We start from the raw sequence: 18,858 nt of genomic DNA, 5'->3' as shown, positions 1-18,858 counted from the left end.
GTGATTGAGTTGTGTAGTGGAGATGAAGTTCAGCAGGGACTGAGTAGTATAGTGGTGTAGAAGTTCAGCAGTGATTGAGAAGTATAGTGATGAAGAAGTTTAGCAGTGATTGAGTAGTATAGTGATGAAGTTCAGCAGTGATTGAGTAGTATAGTGGTGTAGAAGTTCAGCAGTGATTGAGAAGTATAGTGATGAAGAAGTTCAGCAGTGATTGAGGAGTATAGTGATGAAGTTCAGCAGTGATTGAGTAGTATAGTGATGAAGTTCAGCAGTGATTGAGTAGTATAGTGATGTAGAAGTTCAGTAGTGATTGAGTAGTATAGTGATGAAGAAGTTCAGCAGTGATTGAGTAGTATAGTGATGTAGAAGTTCAGCAGTGATTGAGTAGTATAGTGATGATGAAGTTCAGCAGAGATTGAGTAGTATAGTGATGAAGAAGTTCAGCAGTGATTGAGTAGTATAGTGATGAAGAAGTTCAGCAGTGATTGAGTAGTATAGTGATGAAGAAGATCAGTAGTGATTGAGTAGTATAGTGATGAAGAAGTTCAGCAGTGATTGAGTAGTATAGTGATGATGAAGTTCAGCAGTGATTGAGTAGTATAGTGATGATGAAGTTCAGCAGTGATTGAGTAGTATAGTGATGATGAAGTTCAGCAGTGATTGAGTAGTGTAGTGATGATGAAGTTCAGCAGTGATTGAGTAGTATAGTGATGAAGTTCAGCAGTGATTGAGTAGTATAGTGATGTAGAAGTTCAGTAGTGATTGAGTAGTATAGTGATGAAGAAGTTCAGCAGTGATTGAGTAGTATAGTGATGAAGAAGTTCAGCAGTGATTGAGTAGTATAGTGGTGTAGAAGTTCAGCAGTGATTGAGTAGTATAGTGATGAAGAAGTTCAGCAGTGATTGAGTAGTATAGTGATGAAGAAGTTCAGCATTGATTGAGTAGTATAGTGATGAAGTTCAGCAGTGATTGAGTAGTACAGTGATGAAGTTCAGCAGTGATTGAGTAGTATAGTGATGAAGTTCAGCAGTGATTGAGTAGTATATTGATGAAGAAGTTCAGCAGTGATTGAGTAGTATTGTGATGTAGAAGTTCAGCAGTGATTGAGTAGTATAGTGATGAAGTTCAGCAGTGATTGAGTAGTATAGTGATGAAGAAGTTCAGCTTTGATTGAGTAGTATAGTGATGAAGTTCAGCAGTGATGGAGTAGTATAGTGATGAAGTTCAGCAGTGATTGAGTAGTATATTGATGAAGAAGTTCAGCAGTGATTGAGTAGTACTGTGATGTAGAAGTTCAGCAGTGATTGAGTAGTATAGTGATGAAGTTCAGCAGTGATTGAGTAGTATTGTGATGTAGAAATTCAGCAGTGATTGAGTTGTGTAGTGGACATGAAGTTCAGCAGGGACTGAGTAGTATAGTGGTGTAGAAGTTCAGCAGTGATTGAGAAGTATAGTGATGAAGAAGTTTAGCAGTGATTGAGTAGTATAGTGATGAAGTTCAGCAGTGATTGAGTAGTATAGTGGTGTAGAAGTTCAGCAGTGATTGAGAAGTATAGTGATGAAGAAGTTCAGCAGTGATTGAGGAGTATAGTGATGAAGAAGTTCAGCAGTGATTGAGTAGTATAGTGATGAAGAAGTTCAGCATTGATTGAGTATTATAGTGATGAAGTTCAGCAGTGATTGAGTATTACAGTGATGAAGAAGTTCAGCAGTGATTGAGTAGTATAGTGATGAAGTTCAGCAGTGATTGAGTAGTATAATGTTGAAGTTCAGCAGTGATTGATAAGTATAGTGGTGAAGTTCAGCAGTGATTGAGTAGTATTGTGATGTAGAAGTTCAGTAGTGATTGAGTAGTATAGTGATGAAGAAGTTCAGCAGTGATTGAGTAGTATAGTGATGAAGAAGTTCAGCAGTGATTGAGTAGTATAGTGGTGTAGAAGTTCAGCAGTGATTGAGTAGTATAGTGATGAAGAAGTTCAGCAGTGATTGAGTAGTATAGTGATGAAGAAGTTCAGCATTGATTGAGTAGTATAGTGATGAAGTTCAGCAGTGATTGAGTAGTACAGTGATGAAGTTCAGCAGTGATTGAGTAGTATAGTGATGAAGTTCAGCAGTGATTGAGTAGTATATTGATGAAGAAGTTCAGCAGTGATTGAGTAGTATTGTGATGTAGAAGTTCAGCAGTGATTGAGTAGTATAGTGATGAAGTTCAGCAGTGATTGAGTAGTATAGTGATGAAGAAGTTCAGCTTTGATTGAGTAGTATAGTGATGAAGTTCAGCAGTGATGGAGTAGTATAGTGATGAAGTTCAGCAGTGATTGAGTAGTATATTGATGAAGAAGTTCAGCAGTGATTGAGTAGTACTGTGATGTAGAAGTTCAGCAGTGATTGAGTAGTATAGTGATGAAGTTCAGCAGTGATTGAGTAGTATTGTGATGTAGAAGTTCAGCAGTGATTGAGTTGTGTAGTGGACGATGAAGTTCAGCAGGGACTGAGTAGTATAGTGGTGTAGAAGTTCAGCAGTGATTGAGAAGTATAGTGATGAAGAAGTTTAGCAGTGATTGAGTAGTATAGTGATGAAGTTCAGCAGTGATTGAGTAGTATAGTGGTGTAGAAGTTCAGCAGTGATTGAGAAGTATAGTGATGAAGAAGTTCAGCAGTGATTGAGGAGTATAGTGATGAAGAAGTTCAGCAGTGATTGAGTAGTATAGTGATGAAGAAGTTCAGCATTGATTGAGTATTATAGTGATGAGAGTTCAGCAGTGATTGAGTAGTACAGTGATGAAGAAGTTCAGCAGTGATTGAGTAGTATAGTGATGAAGTTCAGCAGTGATTGAGTAGTATAATGTGTGAAGTTCAGCAGTGATTGAGTAAGTATAGTGGTGAGAAGTTCAGCAGTGATTGAGTAGTATTGTGATGTAGAAGTTCAGCAGTGATTGAGTTGTGTAGTGGAGATGAAGTTCAGCAGGGACTGAGTAGTATAGTGATATAGAAGTTCAGCAGGGATTGAGTAGTATAGTGATGAAGAAGTTCAGCAGTGATTGAGTAGTATAGTGATGAAGAAGTTCAGCATTGATTGAGTAGTATAGTGATGAAGTTCAGCAGTGATTGAGTAGTATAGTGATGAAGTTCAGCAGTGATTGAGTAGTATATTGATGTAGAAGTTCAGCAGTGATTGAGTTGTGTAGTGGAGATGAAGTTCAGCAGGGACAGAGTAGTATAGTGATGAAGTTCAGCAGTGATTGAGAAATATAGTGAAGAATTTCAGCAGTGATTGAGTAGTATAGTGATGAAGTTCAGCAGTGATTGAGTAGTATAGTGATGAAGTTCAGCAGTGATTGAGTAGTATAGTGATGAAGTTCAGCAGTGATTGAGTAGTATAGTGGTGTAGAAGTTCAGCAGTGATTGAGTAGTATAGTGGTGTAGAAGTTCAGCAGTGATTGAGAAGTATAGTGATGAAGTTCAGCAGTGATTGAGTAGTATAGTGATGAAGTTCAGCAGTGATTGAGTAGTATAGTGATGTAGAAGTTCAGCAGTGATTGAGTAGTACAGTGATGAAGAAGTTCAGCAGTGATTGAGTAGTATAGTGATGAAGTTCAGCAGTGATTGAGTAGTATAGTGATGAAGTTCAGCAGTGATTGAGTAGTATAGTGGTGTAGAAGTTCAGCAGTGATTGAGAAGTATAGTGATGAAGAAGTTCAGCAGTGATTGAGGAGTATAGTGATGAAGAAGTTCAGCAGTGATTGAGTAGTATAGTGATGAAGAAGTTCAGCAGTGATTGAGTATTATAGTGATGAAGTTCAGCAGTGATTGAGTATTACAGTGATGAAGAAGTTCAGCAGTGATTGAGTAGTATAGTGATGAAGTTCAGCAGTGATTGAGTAGTATAATGTTGAAGTTCAGCAGTGATTGATAAGTATAGTGGTGAAGTTCAGCAGTGATTGAGTAGTATTGTGATGTAGAAGTTCAGCAGTGATTGAGTTGTGTAGTGGAGATGAAGTTCAGCAGGGACTGAGTAGTATAGTGATATAGAAGTTCAGCAGGGATTGAGTAGTATAGTGATGAAGAAGTTCAGCAGTGATTGAGTAGTATAGTGATGAAGAAGTTCAGCATTGATTGAGTAGTATAGTGATGAAGTTCAGCAGTGATTGAGTAGTATAGTGATGAAGTTCAGCAGTGATTGAGTAGTATATTGATGTAGAAGTTCAGCAGTGATTGAGTTGTGTAGTGGAGATGAAGTTCAGCAGGGACAGAGTAGTATAGTGATGAAGTTCAGCAGTGATTGAGAAATATAGTGAAGAATTTCAGCAGTGATTGAGTAGTATAGTGATGAAGTTCAGCAGTGATTGAGTAGTATAGTGATGAAGTTCAGCAGTGATTGAGTAGTATAGTGATGAAGTTCAGCAGTGATTGAGTAGTATAGTGGTGTAGAAGTTCAGCAGTGATTGAGTAGTATAGTGGTGTAGAAGTTCAGCAGTGATTGAGAAGTATAGTGATGAAGTTCAGCAGTGATTGAGTAGTATAGTGATGAAGTTCAGCAGTGATTGAGTAGTATAGTGATGTAGAAGTTCAGTAGTGATTGAGTAGTACAGTGATGAAGAAGTTCAGCAGTGATTGAGTAGTATAGTGATGAAGTTCAGCAGTGATTGAGTAGTATAGTGATGAAGTTCAGCAGTGATTGAGTAGTATAGTGGTGTAGAAGTTCAGCAGTGATTGAGTAGTATAGTGGTGTAGAAGTTCAGCAGTGATTGAGAAGTATAGTGATGAAGTTCAGCAGTGATTGAGTAGTATAGTGATGAAGTTCAGCAGTGATTGAGTAGTATAGTGATGTAGAAGTTCAGTAGTGATTGAGTAGTATAGTGATGAAGAAGTTCAGCAGTGATTGAGTAGTATAGTGATGTAGAAGTTCAGCAGTGATTGAGTAGTATAGTGATGATGAAGTTCAGCAGAGATTGAGTAGTATAGTGATGAAGAAGTTCAGCAGTGATTGAGTAGTATAGTGATGAAGAAGTTCAGCAGTGATTGAGTAGTATAGTGATGAAGAAGATCAGTAGTGATTGAGTAGTATAGTGATGAAGAAGTTCAGCAGTGATTGAGTAGTATAGTGATGATGAAGTTCAGCAGTGATTGAGTAGTATAGTGATGATGAAGTTCTGCAGTGATTGAGTAGTATAGTGATGATGAAGTTCAGCAGTGATTGAGTAGTGTAGTGATGATGAAGTTCAGCAGTGATTGAGTAGTATAGTGATGAAGTTCAGCAGTGATTGAGTAGTATAGTGATGTAGAAGTTCAGTAGTGATTGAGTAGTATAGTGATGAAGAAGTTCAGTAGTGATTGAGTAGTATAGTCGTGTAGAAGTTCAGCAGTGATTGAGTAGTATAGTGATGAAGTTCAGCAGTGATTGAGTAGTATAGTGGTGTAGAAGTTCAGCAGTGATTGAGTAGTATAGTGGTGTAGAAGTTCAGCAGTGATTGAGTAGTATAGTGGTGTAGAAGTTCAGCAGTGATTGAGAAGTATAGTGATGAAGTTCAGCAGTGATTGAGTAGTACAGTGATGAAGTTCAGCAGTGATTGAGTAGTATAGTGATGTAGAAGTTCAGTAGTGATTGAGTAGTATAGTGCTGAAGAAGTTCAGCAGTGATTGAGTAGTATAGTGATGTAGAAGTTCAGCAGTGATTGAGTAGTATAGTGATGATGAAGTTCTGCAGTGATTGAGTAGTATAGTGATGATGAAGTTGAGCAGAGATTGAGTAGTATAGTGATGATGAAGTTCAGCAGTGATTGAGTAGTATAGTGATGATGAAGTTCAGCAGTGATTGAGTAGTATAGTGATGATGAAGTTCTGCAGTGATTGAGTAGTATAGTGATGATGAAGTTGAGCAGAGATTGAGTAGTATAGTGATGATGAAGTTCAGCAGTGATTGAGAGATAGTATAGTGATGATAGTAAGTTGGTCAGCAGTGATTGAGTAGTATAGTGATGATGAAGTTCAGCAGTGATTGAGTAGTATAGTGATGAAGTTCAGCAGTGATTGAGTAGTATAGTGGTGTAGAAGTTCAGCAGAGATTGAGTAGTATAGTGGTGTAGAAGTTTGGCAGCGAGATCCTTTCACTGCATGTTGAGAGTAAAAGTTTGGTTTGGCTCGTTCTGTGTAATGTGTCCAAAGACGAGATCCACACAATCCATTTGTCATTGAATTATGTCTCTTTTAATATCCTTTCTGTCCTTTACTGTCAGTTGTTGATCAAAAACAACAAACAATAAATATTTAATTTTAATCACGTATAGCACGGATGAGATAAAAGCATTCAAGTCTCTCTCGTTAATATGCACTCATTTACAGTCGCTCTTTACCAGGTTTGAGTACAGTATACAGTACTGGTTTTTAATGTTCAAAAAATCAATGTAAATACTTGTAAATAGTACAAATTATGCAATTAAACAATAAAAATTTAACAAAATATAATATATGCAATATAATATCATGTATTGATTAAATACATGGATTTGTTGATTTTTAAAAAGCTAAAATGTGACAAATTATGAAAAACTAATAAAATATAATTAGTAAAATGTTTGAAAGGTACCTCGTTAGAAGGTCCCCTTTAAAACTAACAGCATTAGCTGGGAGATAATTTATTTTATATGTAAGCAAAAGAGACATTATAACTGAAACATACCCATATGAATCGATATCGAATCGAAAGCTTGTGAATTCAAATCAGGAATTCTGTATCGATACTCAGCCCTATTCACAACACAAAATATGAAGGAATTGTTTATTTGAACCAGTTAATTACATGTGTTCATAATGTGACAAACTAAGTGTTTTGTGATGTTACAGCGGTACTCGATGGAAAATGAAATCCGTTACTAGAAAAGTGACACTATTGCGAAAATAGATGAACTACTGTCACACTAATGAAACATGCAGTTTTCCATGACCGTGGGAACTCTGTGGTATAGCATGATGTTTTTGTATGTGTGTGTGTGCGTGTGTGTGTGTGTGTGTGTGTGTCTGTGTGTTCTGACCTCCTCGCCGGAGAGCTGGACTTTGATCGCACGACTGAGCCAGACCTAAAAAACCAAACAGATTTAATTGCTCATTATCATAAACCCACACGACTGACGACATCATTCATACAGCAACACTGGAACAGGTGCTTTCATTGGTTACTTGCTCCTGGCGGCAGAGCCAGATCGTGAACGAGACCGGGATCTTGATCTGATTGGGTCAAAAGAAAGATTTATGAAATATAACTGCAAGCAGCGATTACACATCGCCCTAACCCTGCATCATAATAATGATGACACAGACGGTATTATAAGCACATTTAACCATTTAGACAACTTCTGACCAGCCTCCTACAATCCCAAATGGCTTATATTTGTATGTATCAGAATATTTTGCAATAAATTTGCCTCATTAAAGAATCTGTCTTTTTTCTGAGGAAGAAACTTTTAAAATCATTTACTGCTCTCAACTGTCTGTTGTCAAATTATGAGTGCACTGCCTGACTGAACTATCAGGAGTGACATATTCTCCACGAGAGTCACGTCCGCCATTTTGTGCGCATCCCTCCTTACACAAACACACACACACACACACACACACACACACACACACACACACACACACACACACACACACACACACTCGCTCACACACACACACACACACACACACACACACCCTCATGTGTTATAGGATTATTTTTATTTCCATATCTAATCATATCACTGTTTAGTTTGTAGTTGTAAGTCGGAAGTTTATTGACTGCATTGTATTAATTATTAATTGATATTACTGCATAAATAAACTTTGTTTATATTTCAAAGAGAAGTGTTTTGGTTTGTTTTGCATACACCTGTGTCATGCTGACGGGATGTCAGTGCTCGGATTCAAACCTTCATTCATTGTTTTTTTTCCGGAAATCGATATTCTTCGGATGTCGATTTTCCTAAGAAAACAATCTAATATTGAGACTGTTTTACTATCTGGTTATTAGTCCCTGATTCCAGGGTGGTGCCCCGTCAATGTTAATCCTTATTAATATTCTATTGATTTTTGATAATTGATAATTATCTTTGATGTTTGTTGAATTTGAATGATCAGTAAGCTAGTGTTAATTTTAATTGTTTCATCGATGTTAACAATTAACGATTATCTTTGATGATTGTTGGTTTAAAGGATTAGAAAAAGCTAACATTAATTCTCATCAATGTTCTATTGATTTTAATAATTAATAATTGTCTTTGATAATTATTAATTATTGCTAATAACCAAACCTGCTCCTAAACGTAGCACACTACATTTACTGGAGCCCCATATGAGATTTTAATGAGTTAGATTCAATGAATTAATTTAAATATTAATTAATAACTAAATAAATAATTATTAATTATTTCTGATAGTAACACTGATCTAAACAACCAGTAAAGCCCTACAGTTCAGGAATCGGACTCGCTGTAGATTCAAAAGAACTGACTCATTAGAGTCATTAGTTCAGGAATCAGACTCGCTGTAGATTCAAAAGAACTGGCTCAATGGAGTCATTAGTCCTGGAATCGGACTTGCTGTAGATAAAAAAAAAACCTGACTCATTAGAGTCATTCGTTCGGGAATCAGACTCACTGTAGATTCAAAAGAACTGACTCATTAGAGTCATTAGTTCGGGAATCGGACTCGCTGTAGATTCAAAAATACTGGCTCAATGGAGTCATTCGTTCGGGAATTGGACTCGCTGCAGATTCAAAAGAACTGACTCATTAGAGTCACTGGTTTGGGAATCAGACTCGCTGTAGATTCAAAAGAACTGGCTCAATGGAGTCATTCATTCGGGAATCAGACTCGATGTAGATTCAAAAGAACTGGCTCAATGGAGTCACTAGTCCTGGAATCGGACTCGCTGTAGTTAAAAAAAAAACCTGACTCATTAGAGTCATTCGTTCAGGAATCAGACTCACTGTAGATTCAAAAGAACTGATTCATTAGAGTCATTAGTTCGGGAATCGGACTCGCTGTAGATTCAAAAATACTGGCTCAATGGAGTCAATGGTTTGGGAATTGGACTCGCTGTAGATTCAAAAGAACTGACTCATTAGAGTTACTGGTTCGGGAATCAGACTCGCTGTAGATTCAAAAGAACTGGCTCAATGGAGTCATTAGTCCTGGAATCGGACTCGCTGTAGATAAAAAAAAAACCTGACTCATTAGAGTCATTCGTTCGGGAATCAGACTCACTGTAGATTCAAAAGAACTGACTCGTTAGTCATTAGTTCGGGAATCAGACTCGCTGTAGATTCAAAAGAACTGGCTCAATGGAGTCATTAGTCCTGGAATTGGACTCGCTGTAGATTAAAAAAAAAAACCTGACTCATTAGAGTCATTCGTTCGGGAATCAGACTCACTGTAGATTCAAAAGAACTGACTCATTAGAGTCATTAGTTCGGGAATCAGACTCGCTGTAGATTCAAAAGAACTGACTCATTAGAGTCACTGGTTCGGGAATCAGACTAGCTGTAGATTCAAAAGAACTGGCTAAACAGAGTCATTCATTCGGGAATCCGTCTCACTGTACATTCAAAAGAACTGTCTCAATGGAGTCATTTGTTTGGTAATCGACTTGCTGTAGATTCCAAAGAACTGACTCATTAGAGTCATTCAGGGTACAAATTTTGCTAGTACATTTCCATGATTTTTCCAGGACTTTTCCATGAATTTCCAAAACTATTTTGCAGTGTTTTCAAATGTTTCTACTAGGGCTGTCAATTTAATGTGTTAATTCGGTGCAATTAATTATATATATAAAAATAACGCGTTAAACAAATTAATGCAATTAATCATGTTCCCGGACCATGATAAAGAATATTTCTACCATCGGAGCAATTCAAGCTTGAAGTACCACCTGTTTTCAGTAGGGGGCAGTAAGCATATTGAGGAACACACCACACTCAGGCTGCTTGATACTTGCAACAGCCCAAGATGAGAACACATTCTTGCTTTCACAAACTCGATGGAGCGCAATTCTGAATGCAGGGATCTCGAGACATGTTTTTCTATGTTTCAAACCACATTTAACTTGACACGGCGACCGAAAAATTTGTGTTTTTGGCACGATGCAACCAAAGAGCTCTAAAAGCTGTATCTGACCCATATGTACATTGATGCATCCTTAGAAAAGCCCTTATAAAAAATCTTTGTCTCCTTGTGCACTTGCAAACTGTAGTCTGGCTTTTTTATTGCGGTTTGGGAGCAGTAGCTTCTTCCTTGCTGAGCAGCCTTTCAGGTTATGTCAATATAGGACTCGTTTTACTGTGGATATAGATACTTGTCTACCTGTTTCCACCAGCATCTTCACAAGGTCCTTTGCTGTTGTTCTGGGATTGATTTGCACTTTTCGCACCAAACCACGTTCATCTCTAGGAGACAGAATGCATCTCCTTCCTGAGCTTATGTTTTTTTGTTTTTGGCACCATTCAGAGTAAATTCTAGAGACTGTTGTGTGTGAAAATCCCAGGAGATCATCAGTTACAGAAATACTCAAACCAGCCCATCTGGCACCAACAATCATGCCACAGTCCAAATCACTGAGATCAACCCATTCTGATGGTTGATGTGAACATTAACTGAAGCTCCTGACCTGTATCTGCATGATTTTATGCACTGCACTGCTGCCACATGATTGGCTGATTAGATAATCACATGGATGATTGTTGGTGCCAGATGGGCTGGTTTGAGTATTTCTGGGATTTTCACACACAACAGTCTCTAGAATTTACTCAGAATGGTGCTAAAATCAAAAAACATCCAGTGAGCGCCAGTTCTGTGTATGGAAACACCTGATCACTCACCTGGATCCCGAGCGTCGAGGAGATCCCGAACGAGAGCGGTGAGGAGAGAAAGACCTGGACCTGAGAGAGGACACACAGGTTTACTGATGTCAAAATACACCACATACACATGATAACAGAGCAGGTGAGTCTACAGAAGACTCGTGCAGTTCTTCACTCACCATCTGCCTCGGCTGCGGCTGTGAGAGCATCCGTACCTCCTTCCACGAGAGCGGGAGCGAGACCTGAACGAGGCCAGAGGGATGAAGGAGAGGAAGAGGAAGGACAGAGGCAGAGAGAGCAGTGTCAGAGTCATATCAAGAATCAATTAGAAAGATTCACTGAATCATCTGACCTACACAATCACTTTAACATTGCACATCAGAATAGAGCTGGGTGATACATCAAAATAGTCACTATTTATTTGACATGATTTTGCTGCCGATATTAAATTAACCAACATTCTGAATGTGGCGATGAATTACATGCGTTTTTTATTCTGTCATTAATTTTTATTCGGGCATAAAGAAAATGAAGCCTACATTTAGGACCACAAAGATCAGTATACTTGAGTACAATTAACCCCCCCAAAACACATTACCATAATACGTCCAGAGGTTTTACTTTTACAATTCTCATTGTTTTCAATGATAATTCTCATTACCGCAACACAGTCATTTTCTTACTATGTTACAGTAAAATTATGCTGTTGTACAAAGAGTTGTTTAATTAAAATCAGCAATATTGAAAGGCAGTACCAGGAGAGCACTACTATGGTGTATAAATACTTCACAATTTAAATAATTGTTATTTTTTCCACATTGCAGGCATGAGAATATCATAATGAACATCTATATTTGTGTTGCAGCAATGAGAATGAAAAATGTGCAAAACTGGCATGAAAATAAATTCACAATGTAAAAAACATCTTAATGGTCTTAAAAATAGGCTTCATTTTCTGTATTTTTGTTTCTTTTGATTTTGGAGTAAAATAGGACCAGGACATTTTCTGGACAGGTTTTGTGAGAAAACCAAATATTTCACCTGTTCATGGAAATGAATCAAGTTCAAACGATCTGTGAATTGCTTAAAACTCAAATTCAAAACTTTGTTTTAGTAAAAAAAAAAAGAAAAGTAAAAAAGCTCACTTAATACTTTGCTTGTGATTTTGTGATGCTTAAAAAAGTTCTGGTAAAAATGATTGTGTAAATATTTCTGCTTATTACTACTGTATTGCCATATTGTTGCAATAACTGTAAATTGTTAGATATCATTCTTGTGTTCATTTAATAAAAACATTGTGGAAAACATGGCTTGATAATTTTAAGTAGATCTGTACTGTATTTGACTTCTTGCATTAAAGATTTTAGATTGTTTGGTTAAAATGATAGCTCATCTGATAAAAACAAAAATCACTCTTTTAAGCCATTTCAGAGCAAATAGCAAAATATTGATATTTAACCTCCCGAGACCCGAGTGTGACTGCTGTGTGCATTTTTCTATTTCCCTTTTGGATTTGTAACTAGTAGCACCTAATAAACATGAAAAAAAAAGTTTTTTGAGGAGTGAGCAAATAGTTTTTCTAAAAATATATGACCTCATATGTGGACAACAGGACTGAGTTGTGAAATTTTAAGTAATACCAAACTATAGAAAGTCAGATATCTTTCATCAAATAGTTTATTATCTGTCCAAGAGTGTTGATTATTCATGTTTTTGAGACGTTATAAACGTTACAGCTGATTTTCTATAAAGCTGAATAATTAATTCAGATTCAAAGTAATGTCCAGCATCATCCAATCACTGTCAACCATGTTAAAATAAAATGATACATTATAAATTCTGAATCTATGTACTGATTATCATTGTCACATGTCTGTCAAACATGTTGAGTGATTCAAACATCATCTGCAGCCTGAAACTGAACTTTTGATCAGATTTTAGGAGTGAATGCACTTAACTGCATAGAGAGCTATAGGATGCTCCCTTGCTCCCTATTTAGTGAATGACTTAACCTCCAGTGTGCTGTTTGTCTGCACTGGTCTCAGAACAGCTATAAATGCACCTTATTCCATATAAAGCCTCTGAAAGCAACATTTTTCAGCTTTTGTATGAATACATTAATTCTCAATATGATAATGTACAGTAAATGTAGATTTCTATGGGGAAAATAGCACTACAGTCCACTATAGTGGTCATCGTGTTTGACAGTGTGCTGGTTTGCGATAAATCGATAACATTTTTAAAATGGCATACTGGATGAAACTAAAGATTTTACTCTTTTGACTCAATCAGGTTTCAATGTAAAAACATAATGAGGTTTCTTACCAGATGTAGTTTTGTTGGAGTTTCTCCCAAAAACAAACTTCTCTGAGATCGGCACCATGTTGTTTTGTGTCATGACTCTGTATGTTGTAAGTTTAACGCTTTACTGACAACACAGAGTGTCCTGAACTGAGATCAGTTGATAATTTTTAATCTAGTGTGTAGAAATGTGATCTTTGTGTCCATGTTAGTTTTTACAATGTTCTATAATGCATTTATAGCATTTTCTTTAAAAATGTTGTGTGGTGTAATCATGAAGTCAATTGTATTAAAATACATTTATTGCCCCTTGAATACACAAACAAGTGTAAATTAACTATTAAATTAAAAAGTTTATAAACACATTTTTCAATCATGAATTTTTGATTCAAGAATATCAAGAAGTGTTCTCAAAGTTCCTCCATTTGACATGAACAAAACATGAAAAATAAGTCAAAATATTCATATTTAATGATATGGCAAAATATATATATATATTTTACTTCACACACAGGGGTCCTCTCTGTTTTTTTTTAAATATATATATCTATATATATATCAAAATAACTTTGAACTCAGAAATAAATAAAAAACATGTTCATCATAGAGGAGGAGTATCTAAGTAACTGTTTTGTGTGCATTGCTGTTTTAATGTGCTTTTGAATAATTTTATAGATCTGTAAAAAAACAAAAAAGCATCAATCATTGACCCTCGTGCATTTATGAATATCACTAATTAAATGGTTTTAGCTGTATCGCCCAGCACTAGTACAGATCTCAGCTGTCTGCAGCATCCAACACATCCTCTCTGTTCCACAGATCACAGCATTCAACATTACCACTCACTTGAGCTCACTCAATGGCAATCATATACAGAAAGACACATTAATTCGTACTTGAAATAAACCTGTCAAGTCTGCTGGTCGACCCGCGAGGTCACGCAGATCTAGATGATCTAGAAGTATCTATCGTCAGGAGACCTCTGCATCTAGTTGTTCTCTTGGATTTCTAATGATGATCGCACTGACAGCCAAATAAATCGCTTGATTGAGACTTGATAGAAGTGTGCAAGGTGCTTTTGTCTAGATGTGGTCTCTCAAGGGCTCTCAATGCTCTCTTTAGCAAAACCGTAGACACAAATCACTAGCCGAATTTACTCGGATTGGTGCTCTCATCTGGTTTGGGTTGGGGGAGGAGCTATGAATATTTAAGTAGCAGTGGGAGGAGCCTCAGCAAAGGGGTGTGGCTGCTCTTGCCCTGGTCATAGCAGGCAAAAGAAGAAGAAATCGTAAAGGAATGTGACTCTCTGAATCAAACGATGAAACCTGAAAGGTTTTGACCAGGTGAGTCGTTAAATCAAATCCCAAAGAACATTGGAGAAAAACAGCAGTTTAAATAAACATACCCACCCCATAAACACAAACAAACAGGAAGTTAAGCAAAGAGAGAGAGCAACAGAAACAACATAACGCTGACAGTGTGAACAGTTCTTCAGATTTACTTCAGGAATAACGCTGAGTCAGTCACAGGTGGGCTTACCTGCTCCGTCGACGGCGATTGTAGCGGTGACAGTCATATGCGTAGTGGCCCTTCTCACCGCACTCTTAGCAGCGGTCGTTTGGGTCGAAGGGATGGTGAGTGGGCGGCCCATCATATTGGGAATGCCGCGGCATTCCGGTGGATAAATCCACGTGCACTCGAGAGCCACAAATCAATCTAAAGCAGATCGGTTTAAAAACACACACAGTTGATCAATTTTCATTATAAAACAGACATCTCTGGCTCTAAAATCATCATTGTATAAAAAGCAAGAATATGTGTTGTTGCCAACAATTATTTAAAGGATTTTAAGCTTTTGTTGATACTAATTCAATGATGAATTTACACCTCCAGAACGTGACTGTAATACACATTGAACCTCAGATGCTTACATCTACTATTTAAAGAGTGACACTGAACTAGTACAGCAACTTATTAAATCTTAATCAAACAAAGACCCATTTACAATCAGCACTTACAAACAGAATCACATTTTAACACGGAGCTCAGATGAAAGAGTGACAGGTATCGTCATGACATCAACAGAAACACAGATCAGTTGCTGGTGAAGTGTCTCTGTCAACTTACTTGCCATCGAGTCCACGGATGGCGTCCTCTGCGTCTCTCAGGTCTTCAAACTCCATGAAAGCGAATCCTGGAGGGTTGCGAGCAATCCACACTGTTCTGAGCAGCCCGTAATATCCAAACACCCACTCCAGCTCACCTTTACCTGCTCCGGTGCCCAGATTACCCACATACACCTTCATTTCTGAAAGAGGAGCAAAAGTTGCTTGGACATTATGTGGTTCATTTTATGGCCTCCTAGTTTGGATCCGTTAACATTGCTGAAGTAGATTTAGTTTGCCCTGAATTAGCTTTACATTAAAGTTGCTGCTGTTTTTGAACACAACAGACCTTGAAATTAACCCTCTGACAAACCACACCAGGGTTATCAAGCAAATAAAGCTGTGTATTAAGGTGACTTTACCACAGTTAAGCACAACATAAAGCTCAACACCTAAAACCCCTTTAACAGTGGTGTAAAAAACATTTTTCATTTATATTTATACAAAATAAATAAATAAATAAATAAATAATAATAACAATTTAATTTTTTTTTATTGTTTATTATTATTTTGAATATATGGTCTTATTGCTTTTTTTTATTGCTGCAACTGCAATATGAAAATAAATAAATAAATAAAACTTTGTTCAAAAAAAATGAGAATGATGACACCTGCTGCACATAATTTAGCTGATGTAGATCGCAGTTCATCCAATTAGATTTAAAGGGGCAGTTCACCCAAAAATGAAAATTCTCTCATCATTTACTCATCCCAGATGTGTATGACTTTTTTTCTTCTGCAGAACACAAATGAAAATTTTTAGAAGAATATTTCAGCTCTGTAGGTCCATACAATGCAAGTGAATGGTGACCAGAACTTTAAAGCTCCAAAAAGCACATAAAGGCAGCATAAACATAATCCATAAGACTCCAGTGGTTTAATCCATGTCTTTAGAAGTGATATGATAGGTGTGGGTGAGAAACAGATCAATATTTAAGTTATTTTTATCAAACATTCTTCTCCCTGCCCAGTAGGGGGCATATGCATGAAGAATGTGAATCACCAAAAACACAAGAAGAAGAATGTGGAGATAGACTGGGCAGGGAGGAGAATTATAGTAAAAAAAAAGTACTTAAATATTCATCAGTTTCTCACCCACACATATCATATCACTTCAGAAGACATGGATTAAACCACTGGAGTCTTATGGATTACTTAAGAAAGTCATAAACATCCGGGATTGCACAAGTACGGAAATTGTTTTCTGAAATAGTTTTGCATTCCCTCGCAATAAATTTACCATGGTTTTCCTGCAGTAACCATATTTTAACCTTGATATTCGTAGTAAAACCATAGTAATAATACAGAAAAATGTAAACTATGATAAAAAAACATTAATGTTGTGGTTATTATGGTTTAACTTTATATTATTTCGTTTTCCTTATCTATATATATATATATATATATATATTTAGATATTTATACAATTCATGACTGTTCAATGCATCCAACATTGTCTTTCTTTTTTAAATGTCCTTAAAGGAACAAACTGAAGCCAAAGCTTATAATGCCTACCCTTTTTACCTCTCTAGTTTCATATTCTCTCTTTAAATGTTTCCATTTACAGTCCTATTCACAACTCATCCGGAAAAAACAAAAACAAAATCAAAGAAATTATAAAGAATAAATAAGAGCAAAATGGCTATATAACATTAATAAATTTAACTTCACCCTAACAAATAAATTATATGAATCAAACTTGACAAAATTTAGTGTTTGCTGTAACTGCTTAATTTCTACATTACACATATACATTTATACAAACATACAGTTGAAGTCAGTAGTTTACATACACTTGAATGAAGTCATTAAAACTCATTTTTTAACCACTCCACAGATTTAATATTAGCAAACTATAGTTTTGGCAAGTCATTTAGGACATCTACTTTGTGCATGACACGAGTAATTTTTCCAACAACTGTTTACAGACAGATTGTTTCACTTTTAATTGACTATCACAATTCCAGTGGGTCAGAAGTTTACATACACTAAGTTAACTGTGCCTTTAAGCAGCTTGGAAAATTCCAGAAAATGATGTCAAGCCTTTAGACAATTAGCTTCTGATAGGAGGTGTACTGAACTGGAGGTGTACCTGTGGATGTATTTTTAGGCCTTCAAACTCAGTGCCTCTTTGCTTGACATCATGGGAAAATCAAAAGAAATCAGCCAAGACCTCAGAAAACAAATTGTGACCCTCCACAAGTCTGGTTCATCCTTGGGAGCAATTTCCAAACACCTGAAGGTACCACGTTCATCTGTACAAACAATAGTATGCAAGTATAAAAATTGAACTGTTTGGCCATAATGACCATCGTTATGTTTGGAGGAAAAAGGGTGAGGCTTGCAAGCTGAAGAACACCATCCCAACAGTGAAGCATGGGGGTGGCAGCATCATGTTGTGGGGGTGCTTTGCTGCAGGAGGGACTGGTGCACTTCACAAAATAGATGGCATCATGAGGAAGGAAAATTATGTGGATATATTGATGCAATATCTCAAGACATCAGACAGGAAGTTAAAGCTCGGTCTCAAATGGGTCTTCCAAATGGACAATGACCCCAAGCATACCTCCAAAGTTGTGGCAAAATGGCTAAAGGGCAACAAAGTCAAGGTATTGGAGTGGCCATCACAAAGCCCTGACCTCAATACGATAGAAAATTTGTGGGCAAAATTCCTGAAGCTGGTGGAAAGATACCCAAAACATTTGACCCAAGTTAAACAATTTAAAGGCAATGCTACCAAATACTAACAAAGTGTATGTAAACTTCTGACCCACTGGGAATGTGATGAAAGAAATAAAAGCTGAAATAAATAATTCTCTCTACTATTATTCTGACATTTCACATTCTTAAAATAAAGTAGTGATCCTAACTGACCTAAGACTGGGAATGTTTTCTACGATTAAATGTCAGGAATTGTGAAAAACTGAGTTTAAATGTATTTGGCTAAGTGTATGTAAACTTCTGACTTCAAGTGTGTATATACACACACACACACACACACACACACAGGTGCTGGTCATATAATTAGAATATCATCAAAAAGTTGATTTATTTCACTAATTCCATTCAAAAAGTGAAACTTGTATATTATATTCATTCATTACACACAGACTGATATATTTCAAATGTTTATTTCTTTTAATTTTGATTATAACTGACAACTAAGGAAAATCCCAAATTCAGTATCTCAGAAAATTAGAATATTACTTAAGACCAATACAAAGAAAGGATTTTTAGAAATCTTGGCCAACTGAAAAGTATGAACATGAAAAGTATGAGCATGCACAGCACTCAATACTTAGTTGGGGCTCCTTTTGCCTGAATTACTGCAGCAATGCGGCGTGGCATGGAGTCGATCAGTCTGTGGCACTGCTCAGGTGTTATGAGAGCCCAGGTTGCTCTGATAGTGGCCTTCAGCTCTTCTGCATTGTTGGGTCTGGCATATCGCATCTTCCTCTTCACAATACCCCATAGATTTTCTATGGGGTTAAGGTCAGGCGAGTTTGCTGGCCAATTAAGAACAGGGATACCATGGTCCTTAAACCAGATACTGGTTG

The 18,858-nt window shown here is 36.8% G+C and overlaps 1 pseudogene; it reads right to left on the bottom strand.

Moving 5' to 3' along the window:
• Window positions 1–18,858, bottom strand: part of LOC127428080 (serine/arginine-rich splicing factor 7-like) — a 42,115-nt pseudogene that overhangs the window by 21,476 nt on the left and 1,781 nt on the right.

Source organism: Myxocyprinus asiaticus, chromosome 37 (assembly GCF_019703515.2).
Source record: "Myxocyprinus asiaticus isolate MX2 ecotype Aquarium Trade chromosome 37, UBuf_Myxa_2, whole genome shotgun sequence".
Taxonomy (NCBI): Eukaryota; Metazoa; Chordata; class Actinopteri; order Cypriniformes; family Catostomidae; genus Myxocyprinus; species Myxocyprinus asiaticus.
The sequence above is the reverse complement of the archived record's forward strand: the minus strand, read 5'-3'. Positions and strand labels throughout refer to the sequence as shown.